The sequence below is a fragment of the Lissotriton vulgaris genome, chromosome 2_1, assembly GCF_964263255.1.
Source record: "Lissotriton vulgaris chromosome 2_1, aLisVul1.2, whole genome shotgun sequence".
Taxonomy (NCBI): domain Eukaryota; kingdom Metazoa; phylum Chordata; class Amphibia; order Caudata; family Salamandridae; genus Lissotriton; species Lissotriton vulgaris.
Genome location: NC_141687.1, coordinates 2,049,544,910 through 2,049,572,651, shown reverse-complemented (window position 1 = coordinate 2,049,572,651; position 27,742 = coordinate 2,049,544,910). Strand labels below are relative to the sequence as shown.

General features: G+C 44.5%; 1 long non-coding RNA gene across 2 annotated transcripts in view; it reads right to left on the bottom strand.

Annotated features, from left to right (window-relative positions):
• The window catches only part of LOC147733722 (uncharacterized), a 248,223-nt gene that overhangs the window by 102,208 nt on the left and 118,273 nt on the right, over positions 1–27,742 (bottom strand). For both annotated transcript variants that reach the window (XR_015308749.1, XR_015308750.1), the window contains exon 2: positions 11,306–11,371. This is a non-coding gene — a long non-coding RNA (uncharacterized LOC147733722). The remainder of the gene's footprint in view (positions 1–11,305; positions 11,372–27,742) is intronic.

Genomic DNA, 27,742 nt, shown 5'->3' with positions numbered 1-27,742 from the left:
AATACATCTAAGTCACGTAAATACAAAACATGTTGCATTACAAATGCTATAGGTGTCACATTTGCGAAAGTTATAACTATTGGCATTGTAAATGACAAAGCTAATAATTTAGCTATTTTCAAAACCAACACATAAATAAAAAAAATTGTCATTTACAAGACCAATAGCTCAAACTTTCCTAATGCGAGACCTATTGCATTGCAAATGCTTGTTTTTATATCTGTCAGTGCTTCCTGTTGAGGTTTAATTTTCGTGACAGGCGCCTCATTGCCTACTTGTAACTATTCTCTGACCCTGCTTCAAGGGTCAGAGCAGGGTCAGAGAGTAGTTGCAAGTAGGCAACGAGGCGCCAGGAAGCACTTACAGCCTACAGCAGCAGGTGCCCAAGTTGAAGTTAATTTCTTTGTAACCCTTTTGTAAAAGGTTACAAAAAAATTAGCTTCAAATTTTGCACCTGCTGCTGTAACGCTGTAAGTGCTTGGCTAAAAATTCGTCCCCGCTGATTCGTGGATTTTACCGCGATTTCGCGAGATTCGCGGTTTGCGAAATCGCGGAAAATCCTCAAATTCCACGAGCGGAACGAATTTTCAGCCCATGCTTAATAATGAAAACTGATAAAATTAACTGTTTATATTTTTATACAAGGAGCAACAACATAAAGAAAAAATTATGGAAAGAGAACAGCCTCATACTGAGGAGATTTTGGACATTACCTTGAGTGTAATTCAAGAACTAATCGTATCTATCACAGGTATGAGAGTAAAGAGGGGAATTAGTGCTCCAGACATGAGCTATGATTTCAAAGATGAAAGCTTTGATACACACTTTCAAGAAGCATTAAATTATGTTGAAACCTTAGAACAAATGAATTGCGATACTGCTAATGAGAAAATTGATGTGTATGAAATACCTAATGAACTGACTCAAAGTCAAGGCCCTTTATTGAACCTTTCTGTTCTAGCTACTACCGCGGCCGAAAGCGGTGGAAAATTTGCACACCTGCAGACTTTTTTCACTGGGGTGATCAATTATTCTTGAAGTAATTCAAAGTTCAGGCCCTTTATTGAACCTTCTTTGTAACTACCACCCATGAATGGCAGTGGGTAATTTGTACACTTGCATCCTTTATTGCATCCTTTCTACCGCACAGTGTGTGTACTTTGTGCACTCGCTAAACACCTTAGATGAGATACCCATTTCTCAGGCTCCCACTGCACAATCCGACGCACACTCTGTGTAATGGACTGGAAAACCAAACACCCACTTTCTTTACAAAGCAGTGGGTAGTCTGTGCATCTGCTCTTTCTTATTTTTCACCTTTTTTATCTTCCACCTAATCAACACATCATGTACACGCACACACACACCTACTTTCTACCTTTCTTTGCTATGATTAACTAATCTTCTTTTTCATATCCATATCCATATTCAAAATGCAGGCAATTTAACAAACCTTTTTATTGTAGCTACTGCCCCGGCCAAAGACAGTGGGAAGTTTGCACACTTACTGACTTTCTTGCCTGGGATTATCAATTATTCTTCAATATTATATTCTGATTCAAAGTCCTTTTTCGAGTCTTTTTGTTGTAGCTACTACCCCAGCCGAAAGCAGTGGGAAATTTGCACACTTGCTGCCTTTCTTTTCTAGGGTTATCAAATACTCTTGAATTTCATATTCTAATTAAAACTCATGTCCCTTTATCAAGCCTTTTTCATGTAGATATTGCACGGCCAGAAGGCAGTGGGAAATTTGCGCACTTGCTACCTTTCTTAAGTGGGCTTATCAATTATTCCTCTTAAAACTTAAATTCAAAGTGCAGGCCCTTTATTAAGCCTTTTTGGTAACTGTTACTCGTCAATGAGTAGGTAATTTGCGCACTTCCTACCGTTCATGTATAATAAAAAGCTTAACAAAAGTCTACCAATATTAAAAAAGAGTCACTATGGTCTATGTTTATCAAATCTACTGTTTTGTATCCTAATTCAAAGTACAGACCCTTTATTGACCGTTCTTGGTAACTACTACTCATGAATTGCAGTGGATAATTTCCACACCTGCATCCTTTCCTATTTTTTCACATTATTCATCTTCCACTCCATCAACACATCATCTACACATACACACACCCACTTGTAGCCTCTCTTGGCTATGTTCATCCACTATTCTTCTATTTCATATCCGTATTCAAAGAACAGGCCCTTTATCAAACCTTATTGTTGTAGCTACTAACCCAGGCGATGGCAGTGCAAAATTTGCACACTTCCTCCCTTTCTTGGCTGACATTATCAAATACTCTTCAATTTCATATTCTGATTCAAACTCATGTCCCTTTATCAAACCTTTTTCATGTAGATATTGCACGGCCAGAAGAAAGTGAGAAATTTGCACAGTTGCTCCCTTTCTTAGCTGAGCTTATCAATTATTTTTCTTCAAATTGGAATTCAAAGTGCAGGCCCTTTATTGAGCCTTCTTCATAACTATTACTCATCAATGGCAGTGAATAATTTGTGCACTTCCTGCCGTTCATGTATAATAAAAACCTTAATGAAAGTCTACCAATATTAAAAAAAGAGCCAGTATGGTCTACAGAAAAAATTGCATCCAACCTTGTTTATTGAAGGTACAGACTAATGGATTCTATGTCTTCGATTTTGTAAAAGAATGTGACAAATAGCATTCATCTGTAACTGTGCTCACTAGAGCCTTCAATCTACACTACAGACAGCAGGGTTCACAACTTCAATTCACCTTTCTATCTACACTAAGAACACCATTAAATCCAACTGTGTTTTTTTTATAACCGAGACAATTGTACTGTGTCCTCTGATTCACTTAACTGTAACGAAATACCATTCATCAATCTTTCTGTCAACTTCCTTAAATCTACAATGCGAACACCAGAGTTCACAACTTAAATTCAGCTTTGAATCCAAATTTATCTTCAGTATCTCTGCTAAGAATTTTTTTATGTAGATACTACCTCAACAGAAGACAGTTGAAAATGTTGCACTAGCAGCCTTTCTTCGCAGGGGTTATGAATTATTAACAACACAAAAAGGATGCCAAGGGTCTCTAAAAAGACTGTGGGAATACTAAACATTCAGTTTTAGTGTATAGAAAAAGTTGTACAAAGGAGAGAAAAGGGACAACAGAGAGTGAAAGTACCCATCAGCCCACCCGTTGGCGGAACCTCATCATCTGGGTTAGAGCTGGAAACTGGTATCCACTACACACCTCTTCAGATCTCTTTCGAGGAGTGCTAGTATTGGATCTGCCAGTGAGATGGACAGCCAGCAGGTAGTATTGGTAGGCTGAAGGGAAAAAGTTGCAGTTCTCAAATAAATGAGAAAAGTAAATGTGGTAATATTAAAAATGCCTGTTATGGTGACAAAGAACTACTTTATTGGGAGTGATCAACATAACGGCATGATTAAAAAATGTTACTATCAATCATAGATATTAATTAATATCTATGAATGATAGTAAAAAAAATGTCCATACTATCTTCACTCTGCTTTTAATCTTGCCGGACGGGGTAGTTCTTAGAACAAAAAAGTTTGATAAACGTCTAATAACTAATGTTAAGAAAAGTGACGTTCCTGTTTGTTGTTTTTGATGAGGTTGATAGACTGTTTCGTGTAACACAAAAGTTATTCGCAATAAATGCATAGACATTTAAGTTTACCAAATTGAAGATCAATATGTGAGTAAGGACTGTTTGCTGAATATGCTGTTGCAGCAGTTGATGTGCTTGATGCAGCAGCAAGTGGGTTGTTCTGCAATCTTTGTGTTGCAGTGAAGCAAGGTTGTTGGGGTACAAGTTGTTTACGTGTTGCACTATATTTGTTGTGCCAAAGGAGGATTTGTTGGATTGATCACGTCTTAAAAGAGTTGTTTGGTAAATTTAACAGGTTACTAATGGTTGGTGTGTTTCACAGTTAGTATTTGTCTGGACTTTGTTGGAATCTTTAAGGGACAGATTAGAGCTTCCATAATACAGAAACACTTTGTACTTAGTGACGTCCAATTTTATTTTATGAAGAACAGTTGAATTCTACATCTGCCTTTAGGACTAGTGGGAGGGTAGAATTTTAAAGTGTTTGACAGGTTACACTACATGTATCTATGCAGCTAAAGAAAACTTTGCAAGGTTATGCATGGGTGTCCTCTCACAGAAAAGGTAGCAGTCAGCATTCAGGATTGTAAAAGCTTGACATAGGAGTGACTGATGAGTTTATATATGTCAGAATGTTACAGAAAGTCTGGTCCAACTCTAAATGGATTTTGCAAATCGTAACAGGTGAAAGAAAGTGTGTCTCAACATTAGTTTTTATGATAATTCGGACACAAGACTAGACTGCAGGAGTGTGTGGAAATATCTAATTATATATCTTGCATGCGATCATATGTTACTTAAAAACATACATTTTCTACAGATATAAGCAGTAAAAGGTAAGTATGGTTTACATTTGCTTTTGTGCATTGAAGGTGGAGTCATCTGCTATATTCGAAACATTGGGCCTGTTGAGAAGATAGTGAAAAGTAACTTGTAATTAATATGGCATTGTTTAAAGGTGAATAGCTTTTTGAAATAAAAACGTTATATGCATTTACATAGTAAACATAGTTATATAGGAGCTCTTATATAGGCTCTGTGGTTATGTAAGGCTTTTATACAATTGTAGTGTTGTAATACTTGCTATCAGTGAAGTAGTGTGGCTCACTGGTTAGAGGCGGCAGACCCGAGAGCAGAGGACGGCCCGGGACCAGGGTTCGATTCCCGGTGCGGCAGGTTTCTGGACCAGGGTCAGCGGACTCGATAATTCTCTCGCCTCGGTGCCCACTCTGATCAGCGATCACACTCGGCAACTCTGGGCATTAGCTTGCCTCATCTTCACTAACGGCCCCACCAGACTGCCGGGGATGCCTGGTCTCACCCTGGAGATACCCATTAAGGGACCATCTCTCAGGGAAGCCAGGAAGGGTTTCGCAGCGGTCGAAGCGCCTTGGGACCCTACGGGTAAGTAGTGCGCTATATAAATGCCTATACATTTACATTACATTTACACATATCCCTTTATGTTGACATCTTTCCTCAGATCTACATACTGGGGCTGAAGGTAATAGTAAGGAATAGTTCCAGGGTCAGAATGGGCTTTTGAGTGTGTGCAAACCCACTAACTTGCATGTTTTAAGAGTTTTTAAAAATTCTTCTCTAATCTTTTCTCATACTGAAGAATGTTAGAATTTTCTTCTTGACAATGGCAGATATAAACCTTGTTTCTGAGTTGGGAAAAAAGGTGTTGGAGGAAAAGTGAATTTGAAAATAGTCAAATTTTCGCATGAGCAAATCTACACATGTAAATTTGTTCATGTTAAAATGCAGTTCACAAATATTTTCTAGGAATACTATTTCTTGTCCTACTTCAATACATTTTTGGGAATTCACAAAAGCTGTATACCTGCACTTAATGCTAGGACATATACCATGGGTGCACTTTTGAGACTTTCTTCAATAATTGGGCCCCTAATTTGTTCTGGCATTAACCGTGACCTTTTGCATTTATTACACCTCTCTCTCTCTCTCTCTCTCTCTCTCACTCTCTCTCCCCTCCACTCTCATCCACTCTGCTCTCTCTCCTCTCTCTCTCTCCCTCTCTCTCTCTCCGTCTTTTTATCGGATGGCTTCACTGTGAGTGACAGCATTATGCTGTTTCACAAGGAGCATATCGGCACACAAAGTAGTTTTGTTCAGTGCCAGTAACTACTGTGGAAGTTTCTGCTTTTTAAAACCAAAAATATTTTTTGCTTTTGCCAAAGTTTGTTATAATGGTGAGGGTCCAGCAGCTTCCACGACAATAACGTTTTACAAACACGATGCCAAAAAAAGTCACACAATGACAAAACTAAAAAGGTGACCATCAATTTCAGACCTACTGGGTTTGCCAATGCTTGTTTAATTTTGTTTCCCATAATCTTATTCAAACTAGTTACAGAGATTTTCCATAATGAATATTTTTGGGAAATACTAGCATGGATTAACACGTTATTAAATTATGCTGCAAAAAAATGGTAACTGAAATTTTATAGTAGTTTAGCAAAATGTTTTTTTCCTGCTTTCTCTTTTTTATGAACATTTGATTTTGAAAGAAAAGTATTATCAAACTTGCTTTTAAGCTTCTGCAATTATTTGCATCAAATCACAGAGCATTCTTGGAGCAGTATACATAGCCTCATAGTGCTAAACTTTGGAAATGTGTGTACACTTTTTTACTACAAAAACTGTCAGTAGTGCAGTCTGAGCTTACAACATTTATTTAGAACAGTCACTCTAACTAATAATAATGACTTTGCATCAATGTTTTACAAGTTTGAAGGTCATTAACATATGGACACAAATATTACCTCGGCAGCAGACACTTCCCATTCCTGCTCCATAATGTTTTACTCTAAATTGGCAGCCTAAGGATTTGTGTTGGAGGGCCTGGGACTACTTGTTCCAAGGACAAAATAAATATGAAATCTTGAAGGCACTGGTCCCAATAAACATATGATGCTAAACATTGAGAGATGCAAGAGTTTCTGATAAGCATACGTGGGTCAGCCGTGTTTCAGAGCTGCACACTTTTGTATACTGGAGCCACTGACAGTTGTGCACTCAGAGGTTACAACATTTACTTAGATTCTGCACCCGAGTAATAAAGGCATTCAAATAATGAACCATAAATACAGGTTTGAACAGCATTAATATATGGGCAAACATATTGCGTTAACTGCAGACAGTGCCCTTCTCTGACCCATTGTGTGGTACTGCTAATTGGCAGCCATAGGGTTTGTGCTGCTGGGATTTGGGCCTACATGTGCCAAGGACACAAACAATATGTCCTGTGCATCGGGCTATAGGAATTCCACATCCTTGATGGTTCATAGTCAGCTTTCCAACATAGTGGATGCAACTCAGAAAAGATTCTTACCATAACTTTTTCTGTATAAGTTGCTGAAGCTTTTTGGTTGCAGACACCACAATATTTTTTAACCGACTGTAAATGTAAAAAAGATGTATATTAGCGCATCATAATAGCAATGCTAACCATTGAAAAGTTAGTTTGCAAATTATTATACATGTTGCAAGTGTTTTAAAATGAAAGAAATGGAGCTGTCACAACTATTCAAAAGAATAGTAATTGTTTGTATTAGGATTGGGGTTGAAAACCAATCAGAGGTTTCAGAGCAACCGTGTTAGGACCATAGTAGTGATGAGACAAAATGATATGCAAATAGCAATATCCTTCCAACGGGCACTATAGATTAGTTTGGTAGATGTTAATAAATGTTATCCTTGAAAACCCTCATTGGTGTTTACGACTATTTTAAAGAAGTTGCATAAAGCAAAAAAAAACGGTCGCAAACGGGCAGATTCTCAGAATCTGCACCTTTGTGACCGGTATTTTTGCATTTGGGATGCATCATCCCAAATGCAACAAGCATTTGCAATACCATAGGTCTCGCATTATGAAGGTTTGAGCTATTGGTCTTGTAAATGACAATTTTTGTATTTATGTGTTGGTTTTGAAAATAGCTAAATTAAAAGCTTTGTCATTTACAATGCCAATAGTTATAACTTTCGCAAATATGACACCTCTAGCATTTGTAATGCAACATGTTACGTGACTTAGGTGTATTGATATAACAAATTACAATGGCTTTTAATTTTTTTAAATAATTGATACTTAAATAAAAGTGATTGTAATTTATAATGGCAATAGCTTAAACTTTTGTAAATAACTTTTGTGAAAATTATGTTTAGTGTATTTTATTGTGACGAAAATCCAAGAACAGAAGTGAAATATGAACATCTTTTTTGTGACATTTGTAATAAAGCTTGAAACATTGAGAGAACATATTTGAAACAGTTGTTGTTGAATGGTTGCACAGATTGATGCTGTGATGGCGCGGAGTGATGTTGTGGTGGCGGCGAGTGATGCTCTGGCGTTCAGTGATGCTGTGGTAGCGCATAGTGATGTTGTGGTGCCCTGAGTGATGCTGTGGAGGCCGTGGGTGATGCTGTGGAGGCCGTGAGTGATGCTGTGGAGACCGTGAGTGATGCTGTGGAGGCCGTGAGTGATGCTGTGGAGGCCGTGAGTGATGCTCTGGAGGCCCTGAGTGATGCTGTGGAGGCCCTGAGTGATGCTGTGGAGGCCCTGAGTGATGCTTGGGAGGCCCGGAGTGATGCTGTAGTGGCGCACAATGATGCTGTGGTAGCGCATAGTGATGCTGTGGTATTCCAGAGTGATGCTCTAGTGTTCCAGAGTGATGCTGTGGTGGTGCTGAGTGATGCTGTGGTGGTGCTGAGTGATGCTGTGGGGGTGCTGAGTGATGCTGTGGTGGTGCTGAGTGGTGCTGTGGTGGCGCTGAGTGATGCTGTGTTGGTGCGGAGTGGTGCTGTGGTAGTGCTGAGTGATAATGTGGTGGTGCTGAGTGATAATGTGGTGGTGCTGAGTGATGCTGGGGTAGCGCTGAGTGATGCTGGGGTAGCGCTAAGTGATGATGTGGTGATGCTGAGTGATGCTGTGGTAGTGCTGAGTGGTGCAGTGGTGGTGCTGAGTGATGCTGTGGTGGTGCTGAGTGGTGCTATGGTGGTGCTGAGTGATGCTGTGGTGGTGCTGCAAATAAAGAGCCATCTTGCTGTGCTTCCCCATTACATGCACAGAGAGACACACCTGCCAGATCTTCAGAAAAAATGCATTATGGAAAGAAATCACTGCCCATCACAGTAGTGAAGTTGATATACAGAACCCTGTGGTTCCAATTTCCAGTGGTCTCAGCTTAGCTCTTTTGATGTTGGGGCCTGTGGAGAGAGTGTGTTTATTTATTTATTTATTTGCTGGTTTTTATAGCGCTTGAATCAACTCCAGATGGAGTATCTCTGCGCTTATGGAGCCGACTAAACAGAAGATGTGAATTGTGAATTGGAGCAGATGCTAGATCTCATTTTTAAATAAGACGGTTTTCAGTTGCCTTCTGAATTTTAGGTGCTCAGTACCCTGTCTTAGGGACAGAGGGACAGCCATGGGGCAGAGTCACCAAGCCTTTAAATATGCCAGAGAACACAGACCACCACAGAGCACCACACAGGGGTCCTTAGACCAGAATTACCGAGGCGCTGTCACTAAAGGAAACACGCATCTAGGAATGCCATATAATATCGCCTGAAGGGAGGAACCATGGAGGAAGTTTATGGAAAGCGAGCACATTCCAACGGCGTAAAAAAAAACTGATGGCATTGCTGTCAACAGGCAGTAAATGTTACTTTCAAAGCCGACCCCGTTGTGAGCGAATTCTCTTCAAATACAGATAGTAACGGGAGAAAATGATTCGCTTTCAAGAAATAAATAGACGAAAAAGACTAAATGAATCAAAAAGAGATTGCGGTGGCATTAAGTATCTGGTGGTTTGATGCTTTCCACCAATTCTGATCAGGACAAATGCGTGCTTGCAAAAAAAAAACCAAGAAGTTCAAAGTACACCCATTCTGCCAGGTTTATACATAACTGTTCAGTACATGCCATATGCTAGGAATCAGATGAATAAACAAGCGCAAAAGACACGCAGGATACTTAAAAGCGGCCGCGAAATGAAATGAAAAGCGGCCGCGAAATGGAATTAAAAGGAGGCGGGAAATGCTCCTGGCATTGCGTGGGCGGGGGACGCATTCCTTTGAAGTGTGAAGCAGGGGACTGGGGAGCAGATCCCTTTGAAGTAAAGCTCTCGCCATTGCTGTGGAGGGTCTGATGCAATGATGCAAGGCAGGCGGCTCGGAGAGCAAATGGAAAGCGCGTGCACGGGCACATGCACTCAACGCAATCCGCCTGGTTTAGCTTTCGGGGATCCAACTCTATTAGTCTTGACATCTGCAATGCGCAAGCGCATTGGCAGAGGTCGAGACCTAAAAATCACAATTAAGGAATCTCTAAATTGAGATTCCTTAAATTGCGATTGCATTTAAGGAGTCCCAAATAGAGATTCCTTAAATTCATTGCATCAAACTAAAAAAAAAAGCGATTCCCCTAATAGGAGTAGCAAATTACCATGAAGTTGACCTTCATGGTAATTTGCAAAACCATTGATAAATACACTAAAGTGCATTTTTCAAAGTTCCACTTTAGGGCATGTGTGTGTGCAAGATGTACCCATATGCAGATTTCAGGTGTGCAACAGGGTGTCCTTTGGACAGCCCTGAACCTTTGAAATTGCATTTTCAATTTGCGATTCGCTAATTGCTAATCCCAAATTGAGAATGTTTTCCCATTCATTGCCTCTAAGCCCATAGGAATGAATGGGGAGGTATTCCTTAATTGCCAATCGCAATTTGCGAGTCACAATTAACGGAATACTTGCTAATCTCAAATTTCAAGGGTGCAGGGGTGTCCAAAGGACACCCTGTTGCATCCCTGAAATATGTATGGGTGCACATGTAGCACACATACATGCCCTAAGGGCATGTAGGTGCGTCACATGGCACTTTGAAAAATTTGCATTTTTCAAATAATTCGCAACTTACCACCAACTAAAAGTTGGTGGTAATTTGCGATTCCTTAAGGGCATTTTGCAAAAAAAAAATCTTCATACATTGCATTTAAGGAATCGCAAAATGTGTGATTCCTTAAATGCAATTGCAAAATAAGGAATCACAAATTTAGCGATTCCTTGTTTTGCACCTGATTTTGCTTTATACATACCTTTTAGCACATTTGCATTCGCAAAGGCTGAAATTCTGCGAATTTTGGCCTTTGCGAATGCGAATTTTCTTGATACATATGGCCCTAAGATGACTAACTGCCATTGGTCATAGTCGGGACGGTTCAATTGCTGTAGAAAAACCTTTTAGAGAGATGCGAATGGTTATGTGAAATGTTTTGCTTTTTTTAATTTCATAAAGAGAAATTATATTGGCAATTTTATATTTGTGCAATATAATAAATAATAAAGAGATAGGGAAAAGATTTTGTAAGGAAAAGTGAACTTCAATATAATAAAAACTCTTGATAGGTTTGAATTGTGTTACTCTGGGAATCATGAACGATTGTCTTTGTTAAAGGTTTGGAAAATATATAAAATATTATAGAAATATGATTTTTAGTATGGAGAGTTTACATGTTACGGATACATTACAAAATATTTTAAAAGATTAGCCTTTAAATTATTTGATAAAAAATTTAGACAGTTTAAACTATTACAAGCAGTTATATTTTTGAACAATAACTTTGAAAACGGACAAATAAATGTTGAAAAACTTGCACTTACCAGAAGTATCAAATGACAGCCAGTATTTGTCGGACTAAGAAGAATGTCCATTTTCTTAAAAGGTACCTGCAATCATGAATAGGTTTACATTACAATCCAATTACATTTGTTTAGACTTACAAGTATTCGAAAACGTGAATATGAATGGCATATGTATTCAAAATAACGAATCTTCTGTTGAAAAACTTTAAACAACATCCTACATTTGTCATAGTGTTCTAAACGTTACTCGATTGTACTCCTAAACATTAATTGAAATAGAGGTCTGGGAGGGCCATATGATGCAGCAATAACTATTACAACCATGTAGGCATCATGTCAAAAGAATACAGGCTTGGGAGTGTCACGTGATGCAGTAATAAATATTAAACGTAATGGGAGAATTAGGAGGGAGCAAATGCGATGAACCAGAAAGCATATATTCCAAAAAAATAAAGCAAAACAGAGCTGGGAGGGCCACGTGACCAATTAAAAAAATAATAGTTGTATGAACGCACAATGTATCAGGCGGCCTACACCCATTGGGCTCACGGGGCTTCAGCCGCCCCGTCGTGTGTGTCAGCCCGGGGTAGAGAGCTTCGCGGGCTGGCGATCATCAAATTGCAGCCGCACCCAAGTACTTAACAGGTCTTCAAAAGACCATTTACTGTAAATGAGGCTTTTGTTGTGTGTTCACCCCTTCTTACAGCCACTCTGTCCGTGGTTGGAAGAATGAGCCCCTCCTGAAATATTTTCCAGCCCCCCCTCTGAAATTTGGCTCTAGTTGCCCGACTGCTAGTTGCCCGACTGCAATGTATAAGAGCCATATGATGGAGAAAAAAATTGCATCATGCATATACAATTTACAGTGGAGACTGATGTTGTGACGGCTACTCTTACCTTTGCTTCTGTCGTCTTTTGTCTTGTCTTCAAAGGCTGCGGTTTCGCTGGGTCTGGGGTGCTTTGGGTGTGGGCGCCGCCGCCTCCACGCCTATGGTATTGTGGCTGGGCAGCTCAGCAGTGAAACCAAGTCAAGTGTCAGGAGTCCTCCTCCGCTCGAACAGTCCAGCCCGAACTGCCAAGCCATGTCTTACCTGGACCGGAATCAAGCATCCTAGGACCGGTTTCTGGCTATCAGCCGTCTTCAGCCAGGATAGCTTGACTCCAGTGGTGTGGAGAGCATGGGACTCAGGTCTGAGCATACCCATCCCACTAGGGGTGACAATTGCAAAAACAACACTTGATGGACAGAATACAGAACAATGTCATACATTCACCCCAGTACAGAGATCTGGGCCTAAATCCATCGTTGTTTTGCACTCCACACCACCCCAGTTCAGACATAGCCATATGCAAATCAGCCTTGACCCTGTGCCTCATGGGAACAGTCCAGCCCGAACTGTCAAGCCATGTCTTTCCTGGACCGGAATCAAGCATCCTTGGACCGGTTTCTGGCTTTCAGCCATCTTCAGCCAGGATAGCTTGACTCCAGTGGTGTGGAGAGCATGGGACTCACGTGTGAGCATACCCATTTCACTCGGGGTGACAATTGCAAAAACAACGGTTGATGGACAGAATGCAGAACAATGTCATACATTCACCCCAGTACAGAGATCTGGGCCTAAATCCATAATTGTTTTGCAATCCACACCACCCCAGTTCAGACATGGCCAAATGCAAATCAGCCTTGACCCTGTGCCTCATGGGAACAGTCCAGCCCGAACTGCCAAGCCCTGTCTTTCCTGGACCGGAATCAAGCATCCTAGGACCGGTTTATAGCTATCAGCTGCCTTCAGCCTGGATAGCTTGACTCCAGTGGTGTGGAGAGCATGGGACTCACGTCTGAGCATACCCATCCCACTCGGGGTGACAATTGCAAAAACAACAGTTGATGGACAGAATGCAGAACAATGTCATACATTCACCCCAGTACAGAGATCTGGGCCTAAATCCATAGTTTTTTTGCACTCCACCCCACCCCAGTTCAGACATGGCCATATGCAAATCAGCCTTTACCCTGTGCCTCATGGGGACAGTCCAGCCCGAACTGCCAAGCCCTGTCTTTCCTGGACCATAATTAAGCATCCTAGGACCGGTTTCTGGCTATCAGCCGTCTTCAGCCAGGTTACCTTGACTCCAGTGGTGTGGAGCTCATGGGACTCACGTCTGAGCATACCCATCCCACTCGGGGCGTCAATTGCAAAAACAACAGTTGATGGACAGAATTCAATCAGTGACACTTATAAAGCGCGCTACATACCCGTAGTGTCTCAAGGCGCTGGGGGGGGGGGGGGGGGGGGGGGTGCCGCTACTGCTCGAACAGCCAGGTCTTCAGCTTCTTCCTGAAGGAGAGGTGGTCTTGGGTCAGGCGCAGGTCGGTCGGGAGGGAGTTCCAGGTCTTGGCGGCCAGGTAGGAGAAGGACCTTCCTCCTGTAGTCGCTCTTCGGATGCGGGGGACGGCGGCGAGGGCGTGGTTGGCTGATCGGAGGTGGCGTTTGGGAGCGTAGAAGTTGACTCGGCTGTTGAGGTAGCTCGGGCCTTGGTCGTGTAGGGCTTTGTGTGCGTGGGTGAGGAGGCGGAAGGTGATTCTTTTGTTGACGGGGAGCCAGTGAAGGTCTCTCAGATGTCCGGAGATGTGGCTGGTTCGTGGGATGTCGAGGATGAGTCTGGCTGAGGCGTTCTGGATCCGCTGGAGTCTCTTCTGGAGCTTGGTGGTGGTACCGGCGTAGAGGGCGTTGCCGTAGTCCAGTCGGCTGGTGACGAGGGCCTGGGTGACGGTCTTCCTGGTCTCGGTGGGGATCCACCAGAAGATCTTCCGTAGCATGCGTAGGATGTTGAAGCACGCCGAGGAGACGTTGTTGACTTGCCTGGTCATGGAGAGGGAGGAGTCCAGGATGAAGCCCAGGTTGCGTGCATGGTCTGTCGGTTTGGGTGCGGTGCCCAGGGCGGGAGGCCACCAGGAGTCGTCCCAGGCGGAGGGTGAGGAGCCCAGGATGAGGACCTCCATCTTGTCCGAGTTCAGTTTCAGGCGGCTGGTCGTCATCCACTCGGCTACCTCTTTCATCCCTTCGTGCAGGTTGGCTCTGGCGGAGGCGGGGTCGTTGGTCAGGGAGAGGATCAGCTGGGTGTCGTCGGCGTAGGAGATTATGCTGAGGTTGTGTTTGCGTACGATGGCCGCGAGGGGGCTCATGTAGACGTTGAAGAGGGTGGGGCTCAGAGATGATCCTTGGGGGACGCCGCAGATGACTTCGGAGGCCTCTGACTTGTACGGTGGTAGGCGGACTCTCTGTGTTCTTCCGTCGAGGAAGGAGATGATCCATTCCAGCGCCTTGTCCTGGATTCCGATGTTGCTGAGGCGCCGTACTAGGGTGCGGTGGCAGACCGTGTCGAATGCCGCGGAGAGGTCTAGGAGGATGAGGGCCGCTGTTTCTCCATTGTCCATCAGGGCTCGGATGTCATTGGTGGCGGCGATGAGGGCGCGTCTCGAGGAAGGCGGCCATCTGCTTGTTGACGGTCTTCTCGATGACTTTGGCTGGAAACGGGAGGAGCGAGATGGGGCGGTAATTCTTGAGGTCGGTGGGGTCCGCTGTTGGTTTCTTGAGTAGAGCGCTGAGTTCGGCGTGTTTCCAGCTCTCAGGGAAGATGGTGGTGTCGAAGGATGTGTTGATGGTGTCTCGCAGGTGGGGTGCGATGACAGCGTCGGCCTTGTTGAAGACGTGGTGAGGGCAGGGGTCGGTCGGTGATCCGGAGTGGATGGAGTTCATCGTGCGGATGGTGTCTTCGGTGCTGATCGGGGTCCAGGCGTGGAGGGTGGTTGTTCGGTCATGGTGTGCGTTGGTTGGTTGTTGAAGCTGTTGTGTATGTCCGCGATCTTGTTGTGGAAGTATGAAGCGAGGGAGTTGCAGAGGTCTTGCGATGGGGTGATGTCGTTGTTTCCTGCGCTGGGGTTGGAAAGCTCTTTCACGATGTTGAAGAGTTCCTTGCAGTTGTGTGCGTTGTTGTCCAACCGGTCCTTGAATGCTGTTTTCTTGGCGGCGCGGATCAGCTGGTGGTGTTTCCGGGTGGCAAGTTTGAAGGAGGTCCTGTTGTCCGGTGTCGGTTCACTTCTCCAGACTTTCTCGAGGGCTCGGCAGTTCTTCTTGGAGCTCTTGAGTTCGTCGGTGAACCATGGGGCCTTCTTGCTGCCGGGTCTGCTAGGCGGGGTCCTCAGTGGGGCGAGTTCGTCCGCGCAGTTGCTGATCCACTTCGTGAGGTTGTCGGCGGCCTGGCTGGGGTTCGCTGAGCTGGCAGGAGGGTGCTGGCTCAGGGAGGTGGCGAGCTGGTCTGCTGTGATCTTGTTCCAGCTTCTGCGGGCGGCCTGTTGCTGGTGTTGGTGGGTCGTCGTTCTCTTGAAGGTGAAGTGGGCGCAGCTGTGGTCCGTCCATTGAAGCTCTGTGGCGTGGCTGAAGTCGATGTCTGTGCTGGAAGAGAAGACTGCGTCGAGTGTGTGTCCGGCGAGGTTGGTGGGGGTGGACACCAGTTGCTTGAGTCCCAGGTTGGCGAGGTTGTCGAGCAGGGTGCTGGTGTTGCGGTCGTTGTTGTTCTCCAGATGGAATTTGTGGTCTACCAGGAGGATGTAGTCAGCGGAGGGGAGGGCATGCGGGCTGACGAAGTCGGCGATGTCCTCGCTGAATTGCGTGCGTGGTCCAGGGGGTCGGTAGATCAGGGTGCCTCTGAGGGTGGTGTTCGGGTTGGTGTGGATCTGGAAATGCAGGTGTTCGGCGCTGGTCAGGGTGTTGTCGGTGCTGGTCGTGAGACGGATGGTGCTCCTGTGGATGATGGCGATGCCTCCTCCCATCTGGTTGGCGTTTCGGTCCCTCCGGACGATCTTGTAGCCCTCTGGGATAGCGATGGCGATGTCGGGAGCTGAAGAGGCGTTCATCCAGGTCTCCGTGAGGAAGGCAACGTCAGGGGCTGTGGCGTCTAGAAGGTTCCAGAGTTCGATGGCGTGTCTGTGGACGGAGCGGGTGTTGAGCAGGATGCACTTGAGGTGGGTGCTGCTGGTGTTCGACTTCAGAATTCAGAACAATGTCATACATTCACCACAGTACAGAGATCTGGGCCTAAATCCATCGTTTATTTGCGCTCCACACAACCCCAGCTCAGACTTGGCCATATAGCACTTAGCGCTAGCATTCTAGCGCTAAGCCCCGCCCGCACTCCCGCCCTGGAGTGGATAAAATGGCACCCTTATACAGGAGGCGCAGCGGACGGTTGCAGCGGGGGCGCCGGCGGGGCGCCAAAGGCGCGCCAAAGGCAGGCCTGTCTGCGCCCGTCTGCAGACGTCTGGGGACAGGGGCCATGACCCCTGACCAAACTGGGTCTAGGATATGTTGAAATGCACAACAACTCCGGGACCTTTGTCCCGACTACGCTAAAGATTGTCTCCACAATCTTAATGCAGAGGACACCAACAGCTGCAAAGTGTGTCAATATACTTGGTTGACCAGACCCCCACCCAGGGTGGAGCACACTAGGATTACGTGCGGGTTACTTAACACCAGATCCATGAGGAAACATAGCCTTGATATTCATGAACTACTATCAGATATGAAACTTGATCTATTGTTTCTCACAGAAACCTGGCTTGATTCCAATTCTGGGCCGGACATAGTGGCTTCTCTTCCTGCGGAATACGCTATGGTTCATTTGGACAGGGTTGGAGGTAGAGCTGGGGGGATAGCGATAATTTTCAAACAGCCATTGATTTGCCAACTTGAACCTTTTTCCATCGCCGATAGCGAGATAGGAACCTTTTCCATCAAGGTTAACACGGGGAATATGGTGAATGGCATATTGATCTATCGTCCTCCTGGCCCCTCTACCCAGTTTATTACCTGCTTGACTGATGGCATCACAGAGACTGTCCTCCGTAGGGATACGTTTCTGCTTCTAGGCGATCTTAATATCCACTTAGACAATCTAGCAGACAAAGCAGTTACTGACTTCTACCAGCAACTTCTATCCCTCCAATTATCCATTGGATATAAAGCCCCCACCCATCTAAAGGGCCACTTGTTGGATCCTATATTTGCCAACTGGGATGGTGTAAAAGTCCAGTCTCCAGTTCCTGTTCCGTGGTCCGACCACTTTGTAGTTCCCTTCACAATAACTGTCCCTGCAAGTAATGCCCTAAAGCCTTATAACGCTAAATACCTGAGTTGCAAATGGACTAAGTTTTCTAAAGCCAAATTCGACTCTGCCCTCACCAAAGGTGGTAGACCAGGTGGGGAAGATGCTGTCACAGCGTCCGACAGACTTGATGAGCTCTTTACCATTGCCCTCGACGACACAGCCCTCCTCTGCCAAAAAAAACCCTCTAGCAGACCTCACAAATCGGCCCCTTGGTTTAGCGAAGAACTTCGTCTAGTTAAAGCGGAATGCAAGAAACTAGAAAGGCAATGGGGGGTGGCCTATCTAGACCAAGCCAATCTGAGATATATAGGCAGACACAGGGAATATCACAATCTAATCAGGCGTGCAAAAACTAACTACTTCTCAGGTAGGATTGGAGAAGCTCATAATTCCACCAAGGAGCTATTTAAAATCTATAAAGAAATCTCCATCTGTAGCTCTTCTGTCGACCCTTCCTTGTTCTCAGTTGAGTCCTGCAATCGCATTGCCACCTACTTCTCTGAGAAAGTGGCCAATATCTATTCCGCTTTTACAGGGGGTAAGGAAAAGGCAACAGAGTTCAGGGAAAACCTACAGTTAGAGGAATGCACAAATTGGTTAGGCAATTTTATCATTCTATCCTCTAATGAGCTTCAGCCGATTTGTCGCTCTATTAAATTGGGGACCCCTTGTGATCCGACCTCACCGAAACTTCTTGGAGGAAGTATTGAAACCCTCGAACCTTGCATTAGAGAAGTTCTCGATCTCTCTTTTAAGACCGGCACTGTGCCTAAAAAGTGGAAGCAAGCAATTGTGCTCCCGCTCCAAAAGAAACCGAACCTCAGCTGGGACAGGATGGACAACTTGAGACCTTTTTTCCCTTCTCCCTTACATGCCCAAAGTGGCAGAAAAGGTTGTCAATTTCCAACTTATGACTTATGTGGATGAATCCAATCTTCTTCATCCCACTCAGTTTGGATTTCGCTCACGCCACTCCACGGAGTCTGCGCTGCTCCTGGCCACTGAGACCATCAGGCAAGGGGTAGATGAGGGACAAACTATGGCACTCATCTTGCTCGACCTAAGTGCCGCCTTTGACACTGTAGCACACTCCATCTTGCTACAGTGTCTCAACAAGGGTGGAATAAATGGGGTGGCACTCAGATGGATAAAGTCCTTTTTGACGGGGAGGGGCTTTCAGGTCAGACAGGGCGAACACTACTCTAGGAGGTTCAATCTCGATTAAGGGGTTCCCCAAGGCTCTGCCCTAAGCCCCACCCTGTTTAACCTTTACGCCTCCCCTGTAGCCACTATTGTGGAAAGATATGATATCCAACTAGTATCTTACAATGACGACACACAGCTGGCCATCTCCCTGTCACGGGCACCCGGAATTGCGGCCGCCAACTTCAGTGCTTGCATGCAGGAGCTGGCCTCCTGTATGTCCAACAACTGCCTGAAGTTGAATGACTCCAAGACTGAAGTGCTCGTGGTGGGGGGGGGCCGTCTGTGTGGTCCTCGGCATGGTGGCCGGACTGTCTGGGCCCTACTCCTGCGCCGTGTCAACAGGCCAAAAACCTCGGGGTACTACTTGACTCAGATCTGTCATTTGCTCCCCAGGTTAATCGGGTAGTGGGAATGTGCTTCGGGATACTCAAGACCTTACGTAAGGTCCTTGACATGCTCCCTCTTGGTGACAGACAGACCCTTGTGCATGCCTTGGTCACATCGAGACTCGATTATGCCAATCTCCCATACCTGGGCATTACGGCCAGAAGTCTCAACCGTCTCCAAGTATTGCAAAATGCTACAGCCCGGCTGGTGCTAAGGCTCCCTAGGCGAACATCCTCAAAAGTTGCTCTAAAGTCCCTTCACTGGCTGGCAATCCGTGAAAGGATTAAATTCAAAGCTCTATGCATATGCCATCGCATCTTTGGAGGTAGAGCACCCGCCCCCCTCAACTGTCTCATCACCCCTTATAGATCAGAGCAGATGCTTAGATCCTCTGGCACTGGTCTGGCCGCTGTCCCCAAAATCCATAGAGCTTGTATGGGTGGCAGATCGTTCAGACTCCTTGCAACCAAGAATTGGAACCTGCTACCTACTGAACTACGCCTTGAACCCTCTGAGGCCAAATTCCGCAGAGCCCTCAAAACCCACCTATTTCGCCTAGCACTCCCTTAACTTGCCACCCTCCCACATGCTCACTCTCAGCGCAGGGACACGCCGGAGAGCGTAACTAAGAGCTTTATAAAATTCCAAAATAATAATAATAATATGCAAATCAGCTTTTACCCTGTGCCTCATGGGAACAGTCCAGCCCGAACTGCCAAGCCATGTCTTTCCTGGACCGGAATCAAGTATCCTAGGACTGGTTTCTGGCTATCAGCCGTCTTCAGCCAGGATAGCTTGACTCCCGTGGTGTGGAGAGCATGGGAATCACCTCTTAGCATACCCATCCCACTCGGGTGACAATTACAAAAACAACAGTTGATGGACAGGATGCAGAACAATGTCATACATTCACCCCAGTACAGAGATCTGGGCCTAAATCCATCATTTTTTTGCACTCCACACCACCCTAGTTCAGACATGGCCATATGTAAATCAGCCTTGACCCTGTGTCTCATGGGAACAGTCCAGCCTGAACTGCCAAACCATGTCTTTCCTGGACTGGAATCAAGCATCCTAGGACCCGTTTCTGGCTATCGACCGTCTTCAGCCAGGATAGCTTGACTCCAATGGTGTGGAGAGCATGGGACTCACGTCTGAGCATACCCATCCCACTTAGGGTGACAATTGGAAAAACAACAGTTGATGGACAGAATGCAGAACAATGTCATACATTCACCCCAGGACAGAGATCTGGGCCTAAATCCATCCTTTTTTGCACTCCACACTACCCCAGTTCAGACATGGCCATATGCAAATCAGCCTTGACCCTGTGCCTCATGGGAACAGTCCAGCCCGAACTGCCAAGCCATGTCTTTCCTGGACCAGAATCAAGCATCCTAGGACCGGTTTCTGGCTATCAGCCGTCTTCAGCCAGGATAGCTTGACTCCAGTGGTGTGGAGAGCATGGGACTCACTTCTGAGCATACCCATCCCACTCGGGGTGACAATTGCAAAAACAACAGTTGATGGACAGAATGCAGAACAATGTCATACTTTCACCCCAGTACAGAGATCTGGACCTAAATCCATAGTTTTTTTGCACTCCACACCACCCCAGTTCAGACATGGCCATATGCAAATCAGCCTTGACCCTGTGCCTCATGGGTACAGTCCAGCCCGAACTGCCAAGCCATGTCTTACCTGGACCGGAATCAAGCATCCTAGGACCGGTTTCTGGCTATCAGCCGTCTTCAGCCAGGATAGCTTGACTCCAGTGGTGTGGAGAGCATGAGACTCACGTCTGAGCATACCCATTTCACTCGGGGTGACAATTGCAAAAACAACAGTTGATGGACAGAATGCAGAACAATGTCATACATTCACCCCAGTACAGAGATCTGGGCCTAAATCCATAATTTTTTTTGCACTCCACACCACCCCAGTTCAGACATGGCCATATGCAAATCAGCCTTGACCCTGTGCCTCATAAGAACAGTCCAGTCCGCACTGCCAAGCCCTGTCTTTCCTGGACCGGAATCAAACATCCTAGGACCGGTTTATAGCTATCAGCCGCCTTCAGCCTGGATAGCTTGACTCCAGTGGTGTGGAGAGCATGGGACTCACGTCTGAGCATACCAATCCCACTCAGGGTGACAATTGCAAAAACAACACTTGATGGACAGAATAGAGAACAATGTCATACATTCACCCCAGTACAGAGATCTGGGCCTAAATCCATTGTTGTTTTGCACTCCACACCACCCCAGTTCAGACATAGCCATATGCAAATCAGCCTTGACCCTGTGCCTCATGGGAACAGTCCAGCCCGAACTGCCAAGCCATGTCTTTCCTGGACCGGAATCAAGCATCCTAGGACCGGTTTCTGGCGATCAGCCGCCTTCAGCCTGGATAGCTTGACTCCAGTGGTGTGGAGAGCATGGGACTCAGGTCTGAGCATACCCATCCCACTCGGGGTGACAATTGCAAAAACAACAGTTGATGGATAGAATGCAGAACAATGTCACACATCCACCCCAGTACAGAGATCTGGGCATAAATCCATCGTTTTTTTGCACTCCACACCACCCCAGTACAGACATGGCCATATGCAAATCAGCCTTGACCCTGTGCCTCATGGGCGCAGTCCAGCCCGAAATTCCAAGACATGTCTTTCCTGGAACGGAATCAAGCATCCTTGGACCGGTTTCTGGCTATCAGCCATCTTAAGCCAGGATAGCTTGACTCCAGCGGTGTGGAGAGCATGGGACTCACGTCTGAGCATACCCATTTCACTCGGTGTGACAATTGCAAAAACAACAGTTGATGGAAAGAATGCAGAACAATGTCATACATTCACCCCAGTACAGAGATCTGGGCCTAAATCCATCATTTTTTTGCACTCCACACCAACCCAGTTCAGACATGGCCATATGCAAATCAGCCTTGACCCTGTGCCTCATGGGAACAGTCCAGCCCGCACTGCCAAGCCCTGTCTTTCCTGGACCGGAATCAAGCATCCTAGGACCGGTTTATAGCTATCAGCCGCCTTCAGCCTGGATAGCTTGACTCCAGTGGTGTGGAGAGCATCGGACTCACGTCTGAGCATACCCATCCCACTCGGGGTGACAATTGCAAAAACAACAGTTGATGGACAGAATGCAGAACAATGTCAAACATTCACCCCAGTACAGAGATCTGGGCCTATTTTTTGCACTGCACACCATCCCAGTTCAGAAATGGCCATATGCAAATCAGCCTTGACCCTGTGCCTGATGGGAACAGTCCAGCCCGAACTGCCAAGCCATGTCTTTCCTGTACCGGAATCAAGCATCCTAGGACCAGTTTCTGGCTATCAGCCGTCTTCAGCCAGGATAGCTTGACTCCAGTGGTGTGGAGAGCATGGGACTCACGTCTGAGCATACCCATCCCACTCTGGGTGACAATTGCAAAAACAACAGTTGATGGACAGAATGCAGAACAATGTCATGCATTCACCCCAGTACAGAGATCTGGGCTTAAATCCATTGTTTTTTTGCACTCCACACCACCCCAGTTCAGACTTGGCCATATGCAAATCAGCCCTGACCCTGTGCCTCATGGGAACAGTCCAGCCTCGGAAGCTTGTTTCCGGTCCAGGGAAGGCATGGCTTGGCAGTTTGGGCTGGACTGTTCCCCTGAGGCACAGGGTCAGACTCATTTGCATATGGCCATGTCTGAACTTGGGTGGCAGAGTGGGCTAAAGAACGGTGATGGATTAAACCCAGATCTGTTGACTGGGTGTGAGTGTTTGATTGGTTCAGGTGCTCCGTCCATCACCACCCCTTTTTGTACCACTTTGTTTGCCATACGTTGGCAGGGTATGCTCAGACGTGAGTCCCTTGCTCACTTTGCCACTGGATTCAAGCAAGCCGGTCTGAAGACGGCTGAATTGCCAGAAACCGTTCCTCGGATGCTCCGTCCATCACCACCCCCTTTTGTACAGCATAAAAAAATCAAGGCTGAATTTAATACAGTCTGCAGTGTGGAACTAAAGCAAAATTCAAGTTGTGAACTCTGTTCGCCACAGTGTTTACACAAGGTAAGCAGAGCAGCCTAGATACACAATGCCTCCAATTAAATGCGTTAGAAATAAACGATATTGTCCTGCATACTGACGTGATCTCTCACCTAATTCTGTCTCATCTCTGAATCATTTTAAAGACCTGTTGGTACATACTGTAAATCTGATGCAGTAGGCGCTTCCGTACAGACACCTCTTCAACGCGGTCCTATAAGAGAGGTGGAATGTATCAGGCACACTGCAGACGTGCAAATAACCAAATATTGCCAAGTGTTACCTTAATTTGTGATCTTTGACCTCATTCAGTCATATCGATCTAATTTTAAACACTTATTTTCATTTTTGTTTTGTTACCTACCCTTCTTCCATTGGAATCTCACATTTTGTTTATTATATTGTTATGTTAAAGTTATGTTTCTAGTTATTTATTATATTGTTATCTTAAAGATGCGTTTCTAGTTATTTATTGTTGTTTTAATGAAAGTTAATTAAAAAAGTATATACATCTTCTTTTTCTGACAACATTTCACTATGATTTAGTGTGATAATCATATGCTTAGAAAACATTAAGCAATTAAAAATAGAAACGATGTTTATAACTAGAAGTATAATAATGGAGGCTAACTCTTTACCAGCTCTTTACCAGAGTCTGTAGCTGCGATTAACGGTTCCTATGGAAAATTTCGAAAACTCCAGCACAGTAACTGTTTGGATCAGCAACATTGTGTGGTGAACTTGTAACCTGTGTGCTCACTTAAGTCTTCCATGAAGTGTTACTATGGTAACAGGCAGTAAGCAGTTTGGGGGTAGGGTTGACAGGTACTGGCTGTACAGAAACCGTTATATTTATCCAGGATCCTCTACGTGACAGAGAGGAAAGTAAACTAAGACAGAACACTGTGTAGCAGATTTACAAGCCCCTCATGCCACTTTCGCATCACTTTTCCCATGTTAAAAGTGATGCAATAATGGCGCAAGGGACTTACAAATCTGCCCCTATGTACATTACGAGCAAAAGAAGTAACCAACTCTCCGAATTCTTTATCGATCACAATTAGACAGTGTTGCTTCACGATTCACAATGCACTTCACTAAATACTTGCCTATTTAAATGGGAGACGGGATTGTCGACATTACAAAACTTAGGGGCATATTTACAAGGACGTCGTTAAAATTGTCGCAGCTTTAACTGCAGCAAACTACAACTAAAATGGGGATAATGCACTTCAAAATCCTTTGTTATCTTACCGGAAGATTTTTTCAACATTGCTGTTTGCATATTAAATATGCTTAAGTCTACTTCAGAAGCGATGTTAGGATCCGACATAAACTGCAATTAGCAAGAGTTTTCCTATCGGTCCTCAAATCCATGGCCTCCTTGCAAATACAACGCTATTGTCAAACCTCCCTTTTCCTTTTTATATTCTCTTAGAAACACCTACCTTGCCACTGAGGACACCTATATTTCAACTCATTGGAGATACGAGGAGAGCCCTTAGCAAACCGGCTGCTAACATGCATTAATGCATCTTAGCGTCACCTAGTAAATAGGGCAATATAATTTTCACCGCATTTTTGCCTTTTTTTTTAAATTGCTGCGAAATTGCACTTGTTAATATGCCCTCAAGTTTGCTATATGAAAGGGCAATTTTACCTAAGCCTCTGATACTAATTGAAAAACAATTAATGTATGAAGAAGGATAAACCCAACTTTATTAGTTTATCCTGACACTTGATTTATGTCATTTACTTTTTGATGAATTATGAAACTTGTAACATTTCGAGCCAGAGAAAGAACATCATCAACTTCACATTAAACCATACACCAATGTTGAAACAAGAAAAAAGCAATATTTACAATTAATGTGTGAAAATGAACATACAATACAAATGTGCTCTCAAATTACAAAACAAATCAATATAAACAAATCATTAAACAGTTGCCAAGGGACAGTACAAAAAACTGCGGTTGACAAATGAATTAAATTCCCAGGGGGTAAACATTATTTGATACCACCCACATTCCTGTTCCAATATTATTATATTTGGATATTGTTTTACACAGGGAATGAAACAAATGCAGATGGCACGATTCCTTTATTAAATAAATGGATGCCGACGCGTTTCGAGTCTCAGTGTATTAGTCACAGGACTCTCATCAGGGCAGGATAAGTCATATCCATAGGAACTGTTTATTAAAAGAAAGGGGAGAATGCTTTTTAGAGAATGGACCTCTATCCAATCAAGATTGCTTGCAAAAAAACGCATCAAAAGATGCAGCATACCTTAAGAGACCAGGAGTTTGCTGGTCTTTTTTGAATGTCATCAAATACCGTGGGTATCAACCTGCAACAGAGTGAGATGCCGTTGAGTGTACTGTGTCAAGAGTGTGGACTGCACCCACAATTGCGGGCAGAGGGAGGATCTAATGATTTTACCTTTATTCTTTAGGTCTGGCGATACATCCAAACAACCTCGAAAAACAAGTTGATTTTGCTCCCAATGTCAGGTATTGTTTAAGTATCTGGAAAGCAATGTGGATTGGCGTGTAAATAGTTCAGCCAGGGAAGAAACTGTTTTAAAACCCAATATGCGCAACGAAAAGAACGGAAAGAGAAGCTTACTTGTGAAAAGACGTCAAAGGGGCGGGAAATGGATACCGCTATCAGATGAATGACCAGAGTATGTGTCCTGTAGAAAGAACGAGGAAGAGTAACTAGCCAAGGGAGATGCAAACCCGCAACAAATCCTACAAGAACTAGGCAAGTCAACTATAGTTAACCTTTCTAGTAGACAACTTACGAAAGATGAGGAAACACTCTTAACCCTGGGCCTCAAGTTCGTTCCTAATAAAAGAACGGATTTCACTAAACTCAAACTAGAGGCATTATATTTTTGTCGGAAGATAAGGTTGAAGGTCTTCTTCGCGGGCACCGAAGTGATGTCAAGTCAGGAAACCACAGGACTAAGGGTCAAATCTAGGTTTACTCCGACCCAAAATATTCCAAAGCAAGTGTTAGCCTTTGAGCAAGCGGTCCTATCATCCCTTACCAAACTTGAAAAGAAAAAAAGTTTTGTACAGAATAACAATAATAAAGGCTTAACATCTGCCATTCGGGATCTTAAAGCAGACACATCTATTCTAATAAAACAGGGGCGGGGCAGTAGTAATATGGCCCCGTACCATGTATCTTGAAAAAGGCACAACACATGTTAATAATCGGGATTGGTACAGACCAGTAAAGGAGGACCCCATTTTTGCAATCCAAGACAAGATTGCAAACATCACCAAGGCAGGATTGGATGAGGGTTTTTTAGGTCCTAAGGAATTTGAATATTTGAACAAAAAATCATCAAGAATGCCAGTTCTTTATTTTTTGCTAAAAATTCACAAAAACGACCAAACACCACCAGGTCGACCGATTGTGTTGGGCTGCGACTCTGCATTAGAGCCTGTCTCTAAATACATTGATTTTTTCTTACAATCGTTTCTACCGCAGGTCAAGTCATACCTCAGGGATGCTACTAATTTCATCACCAAAATAGAAGGACAGTCATTCAATGAGGCAACACAAATGATGGTGACTCTAGATGTCGCCTCACTTTACACCCAAATCCCCCAAGATGAGGCTCTGCAGGTGTTAGAATTATACCTAGACCAACGCGACAGACCCCATAAGGTACCTACCTCATTTATTCTATCATTGGCTGAAATCACTTTACGCAGCAACTATTTCAAGTTTGAAAATGCGTTTTTTGTCCAAATCAAAGGCATCGCCATGGGCTGTCCTTACGCACCTGAGATGGCGGTACTGTATATGGCACAGTATGAAGAAAGATTCATATATAACAATAACCCATTCTCTGGCCATATAAATCAATGGTTAAGATACATCGACGACGTCTGGCTCCTGTGGCAGGGGAGCCAGACCGAGCTCGATCACTTTCATGACTGGCTAAATTCGAGGCACATTGATATTAGATTTTCAATGGAATCCAGCCGAAGCAAAATGACCTTCCTTAACATCACAGTAGGCACCCGCAAGGATACTCTAACAACCACTTTACACTAAAAAAGAAACTGACAGAAACACCATCCTTCATTATGAAAGCTCGCACCCACAGTGCTTGAAAGAGAATCTCCCTTTTGGACAACTGTTGAGAATAAGACGCAACTGCACGGATTTGGCAGATTTTGAGTATCATGCGACACTGTTTTGTGCCGAAATGGCGAAAAGAGGTTACCCAAAATAACTTTTAAATCATTCCAAAAAACGGGCGAGATTCACCCCTAGGGAAAATCTTCTTCAGAAAAAAGAAAAAGGTGAACTAGATAAATTGGTTTGTGTAACAACTTTCGGGTCGCACACAAACCAATTTAAACGTATCATTTTGAACAATTGGCACCTATTGGAAAATTTGGAACATCCTTTGGAGAAACCCATTTTCGCCATGCGCAAAAACACGAGCATTGGCCAACAATTGATAAAAGCAGACAGTTACATCCCCAAACAGAAGAGCGACTTGATAGCACAATGGAACTTAAAACCTATATGCGGGCACCATAAATGTGGCAATTGTGTATCATGCTCAACGACATTGGAAGGTAACGTGTTTGACCATGACGGGGT